This window comes from Rhinolophus sinicus, linkage group LG02 (assembly GCF_036562045.2).
Source record: "Rhinolophus sinicus isolate RSC01 linkage group LG02, ASM3656204v1, whole genome shotgun sequence".
NCBI lineage: Eukaryota > Metazoa > Chordata > Mammalia > Chiroptera > Rhinolophidae > Rhinolophus > Rhinolophus sinicus.
Genome location: NC_133752.1, coordinates 3,632,730 through 3,645,204, shown reverse-complemented (window position 1 = coordinate 3,645,204; position 12,475 = coordinate 3,632,730).

Sequence of the window (12,475 nt, the reverse complement as noted above, 5' to 3'; positions counted from 1 at the left end):
TGTGTTTCAAGTAGCAGCACTATTGCATAAGATTGTGCAGGAAGGTATGTGAGTTGGAAATGTGTTCTTTTTTTTTTTTTACTGATTTTTAGAAATTCAATCACTTTTTTTTAATTTGTGGTAAAATACACAAAACATAAATTTACCACCTTAACCATTTTTCAATGTCTGGTTCAGTGGCACTAAGTGCATTCACATTGTTGTGCAACCATCTCCACCGTCATCTCTGGAACTCTTTTCATCTTGCAAAACTGGAACTCTGGCCCCATTACACAACTCCCATTGTCCCCTGCCCCCAGCACCTGGCACCCACCATTCTACTTTCTGTCTCTATGAATTTGCCTCCTCTAGGGACCTCATAGGAATGCAATCACCCAGTGTTTGTCTTTTTGTGTCTGGCTTATTACACTTAGCTTAAAGTTCTCAAGGTTCATTTCTTTTGTAGCAAGTGTCAGAATTTCCTTCCTTTTTATGGCTAAATAATATTCCATGGTATGGATGGAGCACATTCTGTTTATCCATTCATCAGCTGATGGACACTTCGTTTGCTTCTACTTTTTGGCGACTGTGAATAACACTGCTATAAACATGAGGATGTAAGTATCTCTTTGAGACTGTGCTTTCAATTTTTTGGAGTATAGACCCAGAAGAGAAATAACTAAGTCATATGGCAGTTCTATTTTCAATTTTTTGAGGAACTGCCATACTGTTTTGCATAGTACCGGAGCTGCCCCATTTTACATTCCCATCAACAGTGCACAGGGTTCCAAGTCTTCCACATCCTCGCCAACACTTTTTTACTTATTTATCTTTATAATGGCCGTCCTAACGGGTGAGAAATGGTAAGGAGGCAGAGGTTTTTCAGGGGAGATGATGACGATGATGGAGAAAATGCCAATAGCGTTAACAAGTGTACCAGGAGCTTTTGTTCCTTTGTCTTCTTGTGTCACTATCCTACGCTCTTGTCCACTCTCCTTTCCCCTCCACCCCAGGAGGAGGAATGACTTATCTGGGTGCTGCGTGAGCCTCAGGTGCCCCTGCTTCCATTTCCTGGCCGGTGGAGTTATTGAGTCACAGCCTCTCCTGCCCCCAGCGGCTCCCTTCTCTCTCGGCTTGGGCCTGGTGGGTGACAGCTGTCTCACTGCCACGATGCTGTGGTCCCCTCAGGAAACCCTGACTTCCTGGAGGTGGCGGGAGGACCCAAGTAGAAGTGCTTTACCTGTAGGGACAAGCCGCGTGTGCATTCTAGCACACAGGAAATGAAGTTCAGAGCACAGCACAGTGCCAGACGTTGCCCCTCCAGGGGCAGCTAACCTTTAGGGAGCACTTGTTATCTGTGCACACAGGTGAGCCCACTGAGGCTTGGAGGAAATGCACAGCCTGTCTGAGCCACCTGCCAGGGACAGGCAGTGTGGGGACAGAGTCCCAGAGAGCAGTTTCCAGGCTCTCGGCCTCACGTGGAAAGGTGCTGGCTCAGATAGTAGATGGCCGTCAGCTGTGACTAGTTGGCCATCAGCTGTAACCAGTGAGCTGTTAGCCACTAACATAACTGCTGTGGCTGAGCTAGCAAGCGCAGATTGCAGCTAGCAAGTGGGGTCGGTTGGTTGGCAGAGAAGCAGAGGGCGGATTGTGCTTCATGTGGAGCCTGCTTCCTGTGTGTCCAACCAAGCTGTCAACGAGAATATAGTGGTATGAACCCCGCCATCCATGTATCCATGGGTGTTCCTTTTTGGCCTCATCATATCCTGCGTTCTTGTGCGGGAAGCGGGACCAGAGACCCTGCATGACAGCTACCTTGGACGTGGTCATTCTTGGAGAATGTTCCATGTGAGCTTGACAAGAATGAGTATTCTGCTGTTGTTAGTCCTTTCAATGTTTTGTTTCAACTTTTATTTTGAAGTAGTTTTAGACTTGCATAGAAGTTGCAAAAACAGTTCAGAGAGCTCCCGTGTGCCCTTCGCCCAGCTCCCGCAGTCACAGCATCTTACATAACCCTACCATGACCAAGCCAAGGACGTGGGCACTGGCACAGTACTACTGACTGAACTCGGACCTTACACGGAGCCCCCTGCTTTTCCGCGGGCTGCTGGTCTGACTCCCACAGGCCTGCAGAGCCTCGGCACGTAGTTCTGCTGCTCCAGGCAGGAAGGAAACCTCTGGGGCCTTGACAATTTCAGGCTGGGGGAGGCCAGGGAACAGGTGGGGCCTCCCAAGACACTTCAAAGACTGTGGCCTTCATCCTGGGGACAACGGGAGTCACTGAATGGCTTCCCCAGTAAGTCCAAGTAGTTTCACCCTGTGGTGGGTTACCCTACAGCCAAGCATTCAGCAGGCAGCAGGTCCAGGCTGCACCGCACTGCCCCCTAGTGACCGCAAAGATCTCTAAGGGCGTCACTGATAGGGAGGGTCCCCAGGATGACGGAGCGTGATGACACAATGTGCCTTGATTTCACTCTGTGCCAGAACCTGCCAAGGTTCAAGAGTTTGCCCCGGTCTCCCCAGGAGCGGCAGGGCCAGGTCCTCGATGTCAACGCAGCCAGGCCTTGCGCTCTTGAACACCCCGCCTCCCGTCACTAGGGGGCAGTGTGGCGCAGCTGGACAGAGCTGAGGGCCTTGAGCAAGTTACTGCAAATCTCTGCATCTCAGTTTCTTCATCTGGAGGCTGTGACGGGACTATGTGAGCTCAACAAAAAATCTCCTGAGTACCTGCTGGAGGCCAGCCCCACTCTGGGCTCAGAGAATGCAATGTGAGGTAGACTCTGTCTTCCTAAATGACCACAGGCTCAGGTACCGTCCTTACACGGTGTGAGCACGTCCTCCCTTACACGTCCTGGACACACCTCCCACCCACCAGTGAGGGTCTATGTCCCTCTCCTTGGAGCTTCCCTCCACCAGCCTCCATCTTTGGGGCTGCTCACTCTGGGAGAAGCTGGCCGCCATGCTGTGAGGAAGCCCAAACTAGGAATGTGGAGAGGAACCAAGGCCCTCAGTGGACAGTCAGCATCAACTGCCCAACGTGAATAAACCCCCAGATGATTCCAGCTGAGGCCCCAGGCACCGTGGGGCACAGATGAGCCCAAATTCCCGACCCACAGAATCTGCGAGCTTAACAAATGGTTGTTTCACGCCACGAAGTCTCGTGTTAATTTGCTCTATAGCCAGAGTAATGGGACCGCCCTTAAGAAGGGAGCAACTCAGGCATGGCACAGACGAGTCACCAGTCTCCAGTGTGATGAGTATTAGGCAGGGAAATGCAAGGGGCTGAAGGCCCCCCGGGGAGGTGCCATCACCCAGCTGGGAGCCAAGGTGGCATCTCCCATGAGCTTTGGCGGAGGGCAGAGGAAACTGCTAGGTGGAGCCATCTGGGAAGGACGGGGGCAGAGAGCCCACAGGAGCACAGGCACGGAGGCCTGAACCAGCATGTGTGCTTGGAGAGCTTTACCGGAGTGCCAAGTCCAAAGTCATGACGCAGGAGGTGAGGGCAGGGAGGGTGCAGGTTGTACGGCCTTGGAATCTGTCCTCAGGAAGGTCTAAACGAGGAAAGGAGGACAGATTTGATTGAGAGACCCTCTGGGGACCACGTGGGGGAGGACGGGTGGGAGGGTCCTGGGCAGAGGCCGGTGAACAGTAGGTTACAGCCCATAAGCACTGATCCCCCTTCCCAAGCAGGAGGTTGTGCTGTGAGGCCATGAGCTTCAGCAGCCCCTGAGCCTCCCTTTGGCCCCCTCTCCTGGCCTCTCTGGGGTTCTGCTCCTTTTCCTGCCCACCAGCCTCGCAGGGACTGACCCGGCTCCCCCGAGGCCCTGACCCCACGAAGGAAGAGTCCTTCTGCTCTGGCCGCTGACTGGGGGTACTTTTCCCCAATAGTTGCTGTGCATAAGCCCACCCTGCATGTCCTGACCAAGTCAAGTTTCTGAATGCACCCTGGAACAACCAGACCACACACACGCACGTGCACACACACTCGCCACGGTGGTGAAATACTCAGGCACAGGGCTCGGGCCGACCTGGGTTCCATCCCTGCTCCATTATTTACCAGTTAGGAACCTGGCCAAGTCATCATGCTCTCTGACCCTCAGTTTCCTCATCTGCAGAGTGGCCTTACTAAGAGCACCCACTTTGCAGAATTATTAAGGGACAACAGCTCAGGTTGCATGGCCAGATCTATTCACTGCCACCAGCTTTCATTTAGATATTTAAAAAAAAATTTTTTTTTTTTCTATCTTAGTCTCAGTGGAGGGAGGAGTAGAGAAGGCAGACGTGTGTGTGTGAATTTCCACGTGTAAGACAAGCAGCCTGTGGACTCTACGTGCTGACTAGCTCTATGTGTCTGTCCTGTAGCCTTGTGTCCAGCCCCCCTCCCCCCGAAGCCTCAGGAAGGTCACAGATGGATGTCCTAGCGTGGCCTCTGTTTCAGGCCGGCTGGGGCCTCCCCTTAATAAAGACCTGTTTCTTCCTGGCCACACTCTTGGCCTGGTGACCGAGGGCTCAATGAGCTCTTCTGAGCTCCCGGTCGGGCGGCCCTGGACACACTTGGGTCTTCTGTTTGCCCACGGCTCCTGCGGGACACTCACAATGCGGCCCTGTTCTCCCCACGGCTCGGCCGCCCGCTCCGCAGGCCTCCTCGGGAGGCGGCAGTGCCAGCCACGGGGAGTCTGCCTTTGCTGGTTTCCAGGAAGACGCACGCACTGTGTGTGGCCAGAGACGGGCACTTCTTTGTTGGCAGCCCCTTCGAATTAGGGCTGATTTGTTAAGGGCCAAAACACGTGTCCACGCTCCCTCGAGAGCAGGCCTCCCTCTGATCCCCCAGCACGCCAAGCCCACTCGGCGCCGGGCCTTTGCACCAGCTGTTACTCTGATCTTTTTGGGGCCTCCTAATCCTTCTCCTTCAGGCCTGAGCTTCAGTGTGTCCTCCTTGAACCAGGATCTGCCGCCACTGACCGCGCTGTCTCCTGACCGTTTGATGTTCCCGTATTTAGCATTTGTCTTGCTCTCTAGAGGGTAAGTGTCATGGATCCAGGAGCTGTGTGTCTTGCTCATGCCCGTTCCCCAAAGCCCAGCCCAGTGCCGGGCTCACAGAAAGCCAGGTCTGTTACATGAACCAGTGAACAAACCAATCACCCTAATAAGAACTCAAGCTATGAACTGGGGAAGCCACGACTCAATGGGTTAACTACTGAAATAATAGGGTCAGGGACACAGGCAGGAATCCTTGTCTAATCTAGCTTTCATCATCTGATCCCCCACTCACCTTTCAGGCCTTCCAGGGCAGTGTTGGGGCCAGTTTCCTCCGCAGGGAACCCAGAACCCACCACTAGCCCCGGGCCTGTCACACACCATTGCTGCCGAATGTTGATTGAATGAATAAGCCAAAGCTCTTCACATGACCCCTGGTCAATTGGGGGTCACACCAATTGCATGACCTTTGCACCAGCTGTTCCCTGGGGCTGAATTAGGCTCCCCCTCCCCCCACACCTCTTCACACCAGGATGGCTCTCCTCCTCCCGGTCTCAGCTGGAACAGCCCCTTCCCGGGCTGGGCTGCTCTGGCCACACACTCTGAGGTGCTCCCAGGTGCTCCCTGCCCAGCGCCCACATAGTTCCTCCCTAGATCTCAGGGAACTCAGGTTCATTTACCCATTTCCACTACAAGGGGCACCACGGGGGCCGGGACCTGTCCTGTCTCGTCCACCCCGTGTTCTCAGCTCTCAACACAGTGCAAGGCTCACCGTCCTCACCCAAGGGACATTTCTTATGCATCAACACTCCCGGGATGGTGAATTGGCGTCCACTTTACAGCGCAGGGCAGTGGGCCCAGATCCAATGTGTGGTGTGCTCAAGGTCACAGAGTTTGTGGGAGATGCAGGCACTAGAATCCTGTCCTCCTGTTTACTTGACAGGTTTTTATCCAGTGACCACTGGATGCAGAGATGGAGCTGGAGCTGCTGAGGGAAGGAGACCGGGAGTAAAAGAAGCAGGTGCTTCCATGGAGACGGGACAGGGGCAGGAGTGTCGAGGAGCCGGCCATCACTCCTCAGGAAGGGGTAGTCAGGGAAGGCTCCCTGGGGGAGGTGAGGCAATTCCTGGCCGGAGTCCCAAGAAAAGAACTGCCAGTCAGCAGGGAGTGGGAGGTGTGAGCAGTCTGTGCAAAGGGGACGTGGAGCTGGCCTCCTGCAAGAGATACAGTGCAATCTTTTCTTTTTTTTTACGTATAAGCCCATTAATGAGGGGAAGAGGGAGGGGGAAAGAGAGACAGAGAGAGAAGAAAGAGAGAAATGCATCAAAATGCTAACAGTGATTGTTGCTGGGAAATGGAATTAAAGGTAATTTTTGTTTCCATCTTCTTTATGTTGTACTATACTTTCCACACTGTAATAAACACGTATTATGTTTGTAATGTAAAACAAATTTTTTAGAAAAGAAATAGAATGACATCAGGGTAAAAAAAAATACTGTTTCCGTTGCTGGGCTCTGAGAAGGGATTTTTAAGGCCAAAAGGAATCGTGTACGACTTTCTCTGAGTGTCCCTCATGGCATTCTTTTGCCATCTGGCTAGGATCACATGAGAACAATCCAACTCACTTGGGTGGGAAAGAAAATAACTTTCAGTTTTGCGGGGGCCACCCATAAAACCATCCCCCCACCCAGGTGGCTGTTTTATAGCCTCCTTTTGGTGCACACTTGACATTTATCTGGGCAAACAAGGCATCCAGGCTGTCTGGATGTTCCAAAGCCACATCTGCCCAAAGCAGATAACAAAACACAGATAAATCCAGCAACAGGAATCTGCCTTTGAATAGGGCCTCCAAAGCAAGCAGGCCCCCTCACTGTGTGGGGAGAAACCCACCTGTTTTGAATTGTTCCATATTGTGCAATGGCCCTCTCCACTTCCGCAGGGCCAAAGGAATTCAGCCTCTACATGGGGCGGCTCCAAAGGATGGCAGCGCCCTCGCTAGAAGTCACTATTTACCGCCTTGGGAGGTACAGAGCTCCCTGACTCTGGAGATGCCCAAAGTCTGGGGTCCTTGCTCCCAGGGAGTGACTTCCTAGGTAGCCGGTGTAAATGTGGGGAAGGCTGCAGTGACCCCCGGCTCTGCTGAGGCCTGCTCGGATCCCAGGGCTGGCAGCCCCCACCTGGGTGACTCAGCCCTTCCCACAGCTGGGGGTGGGCAGATGGGGAGCCCAGGGGAGCCCAGAGCAGGGCCAGGCCATGGCAAGGCAGGTGAAAGGAGCCCACTCAGCACTCCCCAGGGAGAAAGGTACTCTCGGTGTGTCGGCAAAGTCCAAGCATCCTTCTCTGCCAGCTGCCTCCTCCTCAGAGAAGGCTCCTTCCATCACTGGAAAAGCCAGGGTGCTTAGGCCCAGATGGGACCCGAAGACCAGCCCAACCAATGCTGATTCAAGCCCTTTGCCCATTTTTCAATCAGGTTCTTTGGGGTTTGTTTTTTTTTGTTGCATTGTAGGAGTTCTTTACATCGTCTGGATATTAATCTCTTATTAGATGTATGATTTGCAAATGTTTCCTCTCATTTCACGGGTTGCCTCTTCACTCTGTTGATTGTACTTTAATGCACAAAAGTTCTAAATTTTGAATTCCAATTTATTTTTTTCTTTTGTTGCCTATGCTTTTGGTGTCATAGCCAAGTGTGTGGACAGAGTCAGGAGAGCAGTTTCCAGGCTCTCGGCCTCACGTGGAAAGGTGCTGGCTCGGGTAGTAGATGGCCATCAGCTATAACCAGATAGCCATTGGCCACTGATGTAACTGCCGTGGCTAAGCTAGTAAGCGGATTGCAGATTGCAGAGAGGCGGATTGCAGCTAGCAAGTGAGGTTGGTTGGCAGAGAAGCGGGCAATGGGTTGCGGGTCGTGTGGCTCCTACTTCCTGTGTCTCCAACCCAGCTGCCAGCGAGACTATAGTGGTATGACTTCCCTATCTATGGCTCCGTGGGTGTTCCTTTTTGGCCTCACCGTGTCCTGCGTTCTAATGTGGGGAGCGGGACCAGAGACTAAAAGTAAAACTACAGTTTTACTTTTAGATCCATTTTGAGTTCATGTTAATGTATGGTGTTCAATAACGGTACATCTCCATTCTTTTCATGTGGATTTCCAGTTGTCCCAGCACCATTTGTTGAAAAGACCATCCTTTCCTTATTGAATGGCCTTGGCACCCTTTTGCCAATCATTTGCCCATATAGGTGAGGGTTTATTTCGGGGCTGTCTGTTCCGTTGGTCTATCTATGTTTGCTTTATGCCAGGGGGTGGCATCTTCAGCATCCTGTCCACTTGGGGGCACACTTCCTTCTGATTCATATAAGTATTTGTTTTGGGGTGAGATTAGAGGTGATGATTTTCTTTCTTTTCCTATTTTTAAATTTTTGATTTGCTTTATTGTATTACTATTATAGTAAACTCTATGTGCATGTAATTTTGAACACATAAAGTGGCCACTTTTTTTTAATCCTTTCCACCACCCCTTCCCCAAGGCCATTTCCAGACCTAAACTGATCTGGAGACAACATTGTGCAGTTGACAAGTGTCCTTTCTTGTTATTCGGAGTTGACAGCAGGGAACAAGGCACACAGGTGAAACCAGCAGGGCTGACATCCCCACATCTTGGTGGCTCAGTGGGTGTGATTATGGGATCCCCCCACCCCCCTCCCCTTCCCTGCACAGAGCTGCCCCCTGGGTGGGCGGGATGTGCACAAAAAATGTCTATTTCCCCACCGGCTGGAAATCGCCTTCTCCACACACATGCAGATTCATGAAAAGACCAGGGCGAGGAAAACCCTAATGAGACGTGAAGACACCTGCCTCCCGTTATCAATAACGTCACAGCCAAACCATCCTTGTCAGCTCGGTCAGAGCTGTGGTTTCTGGACCTCGCGACTAGAAAAGGGTTGGGAGTCCATTTGTTATTTTGTTAAAAACTTTCATCTAGAATCACCATCCTTTCGTAAAAGGAAAAACATTTGAACGTAGGAAGGATTTATTCTCAGAATAGGGAACGAACAAGAAAGGGTGGTTGTCAACTGCATGCTGATGTTTCCAAAATTATTCTGTAAACTACTGATCTTAAAAGTGTGTTTGAAAAAAAAAAAAGTTTGTTTGAAGCAACCCACAGGGGCATCCGTGGATGAACGGTAAATAAAATGTGGTCTATCCGTACAATGCAATATTATTCCACAGCAAAAGGGAATAAAGCGCTGACACAGGGATGAAACTCGACAACACGATGTAAGTGAAGGAAGCCAGACACAGAGACCACATATTACATGATTCCGTTTATATGAGTTGTCCCGAACAGGCCAATCCATAGAGACAGAAGGTAGATGGGTGCTCACCAGGGGCTGGGGGAGGGGGATGGGTGTGACTGCTAATGGCAACAAACTTTCTTTCGAGGATGATGAAAATGTTCTAGAATTAGACAGTGGTGGTGGTGTCACACCAGTATGAACACACTATGAATACACTAAAAACCACTGAATTGTATACTTTAAAGTGACAAATTGTATGCTGTGAATTAGAGCTAAATAAAAAAGGCAATTAAAAAGAGTAAATATAGGGGGAAAGTTTGTAAATGGCTGCCATTCACCCTTTTTAACTCCATTGACCGTGCACCGTGAACTTGTTCTGCCCTTGTGGTTTTATAGCTGTTACAAATTCAGTTTCACAAAGGTGGGTTGACCAAAATGAAAGCCAGAGAGCTCACTCGTCCACTAAAGGCAGAATGTTCTGTACGGGCCATGACTGGGGTGGGGTGGGTGTGGGGAGGGACGGACTGCTGGGGGGGGTGCCCTGGACTTGGGAGGAGGGCAAAGGGAGGTGGGCACAGCCCTGGAGGCAATGGCTGCCCGTTCTGATAGCTGCCACATCTGGATGTCTTCAGCATGGGTGACAGGCGCTGCTCCTTTGGGAATGTCTGTGCTACCTCCTGCCCTGGAAGGCCCCCTTCACTCTGCCCCTACCCAGCCTGCTCCCTAAGCCCTGCTCTGTTCAGGGTGCTGGCTGGGAGTGGAGCTCTGGTGAACAGCGTGAATCAGAAGCTATAGCACACCAGGACCGATGGGAAGCAGCAGGATAGCACAAGGCAGTGGGGCCCACAACATAGAAGCCCCTGGAGGGGATCCCCAAGGGGTGGGGCCCCCATTATTTTCTGTTTTGGGGAATGAATGGGGTGTGGGCAGGATCAACTCTGAAGCAGAGCTATGTGGCCCCTGCAGGGAAAAGGCCCACTCCCAGCTCATGTGTCCAGGGGGTTCCAGGACCCTGCCAGGCACTTCAGGCATATTTGTGGGCTCAGGGCACAGGCAGCATTGGGGGACAAGGTATCAGGAGTGCCCCTGTGTGCCTAGGCCTGTGCTTGCCTTTCCCGCACAATGGTGGCCCCTGGGTCATGCTGACCATGAGTGCATGTGGCTGGGCGTGGGCATGAGCACACGTGCATAGTGAGCATTGATTAGTGATGGTGAGTATGTGTGAGTGTGTATGTGTGATTGTGTGTGCGTGAAGATTGTCGGTGGGCCCTGCGTTTGCCCGGCAGGGAGAGCATGCATGGGCTGGCCACTGCTGGAAGCTGGGAGAGGGGACTGCTGGTGGGCTGCAGGGGGCCTTCCCAAGCTGCCGCACCCCCTGTCCAGCACCGGCCCACTCAGGCTTCTGTGTGCTTTGGCAGGGCTGCCTAGGCCCAGGGGCCCTCTGCGTCCAGGCCAGAGCTGCTGTCCCGCCTGCCTCTCCCAAGACGTGCTCTCCCTACCCTCACTGTCTCTCTCCTTCCCACCCTCCCAGACCGCCCGTCTCTCTGTCTCTTTCATTCAGCTCCCCTCCAGGGAGGGGCTAGCCAGGCCCAGTCAGGCCTTCCTGGCAGACACAGCCCAGCTGTCGTCCAGGAGCCCAGCCTGCCCTCCTGAGTGCCTATTCGAGTGGGGAGGCCTCTGGAAAGCTTTTTCTCCTCAATTTCTGACATAGCTCATTGTCACCCGATTTATGGGGCTTAAATGAGTGCATGCAGGCAGATAGAGCTGCACCGGGGTGTAGGGACAGACGTGGCAATTAAAGAGGGTGCCAGTAGCCAGCATGGCTGGCACTGGGGTGCCCGGCGGGAGCATGAATGGTAAGGGAGTTGCCTGCTCTGAGGCTGCATGGAATCTCCTCAGGGACCCTGGAGGAGCTCCAGAGAGTGGGGATCCCAGACTAACAACCCTGCAGGAGCACAGCCTCACTGTCTGCTAAGCCCTCCCACCCCTACTCAGCCCTGGGCACACGGCAGTCATGATCCCATTTCACAGATGGGGAGACTGAGGCCACACAGCACAGCACAGGTGTCAACCATCAGGACTTGCCTGCCCTTGGGAGGTCTAGGCTGGAGAGAGCCCTACTCACCTCCTGAATGAAAAGGCCTGAGAGAGGGACCTGGGAGCCAAGGGGGACCAAACGTTTCTTGACCCTTTCATTACCACCCTAACAAGCTCAACTAAGTAACTTCCCAGAGCCATGTTGTTTCCCTGAGAAGAATTCTGGGTCTTGCTTCACTCACTCATGTATTCACCCCATGTACGTCCACTGGGCCCCTACCAAACCCCAGGTATGTGTTGAACCCTTGCAGCCAGCGATGAACCCGGATTTAAGTGGGGGGGAGGCAGAAACCCAGGCCGTGGGGGCTCCTCCAAGGCCCCACCTAAGGCTGCTGCTTCAAGAAAACCTTGGCTGACCCCTCGCCAAACCCTTGACTCTCGCGCCTGCGTTTTGGTGGAGGGTGCTGGCTGCGGCTGTGTCTCCGCTGGCCTGCGGGTCCTGTTGGCCCGGTGCCCAGTGCCCAACACAGGGCCTGCCCACAGCAGCAGCTGAACAGTGCTGTTGGGTAGGGATGACAACACCTTCAGGTATAGTGCCTCCTGAATGGCGAGGGTTCACGCAGGGGTGAGGGGTTAGGTGAGTTAGCACTTCCGGCTGGCTGGGTGCAGGGGTGGGGGGAAAGAAGGCGTCAACCAGGAGCACGGATGGCGTCAGGAGGCCAGGGCAGTGGCCTGGCCTTAGTCCAAGAGAACGCTGCTTCTGGCTTTGGAGCTGCTCTGGCCAGGCCCTGCCCTCCTGGGCTGACCTTGGCTTTTCCCGGAGGCTGGCCACTCCCACTGCAGAGCCAGGGACACACCCCTCCTAGATGATTACAGATGGGGAAACTGAGGCTCAGAGTGGTTGCCCACCTGTGCTGAGGGCAGATCCAGCCCACACAAGGCTGGGCTTAGTTCCTGGGCGGAGCTGGGTCAGGACAGCTGGGTGGGGACAGGGCTCCCGCCCACGCGCTGGGCTCCTGCTCCCTTGGAGCTTCCGGCTGTGACTGGCCTGCAAACTTGCTGGGTGGCCAGGATGTCAGGGTGGGAGTGACAGTCCCAGAGAGGTCAAGGGGTCAGCCCAGTCGCCCACTCCCACACCTCTCACCCACCCCCATGACCCAGCCAAGTCTGCATGTAATGCCGCTAG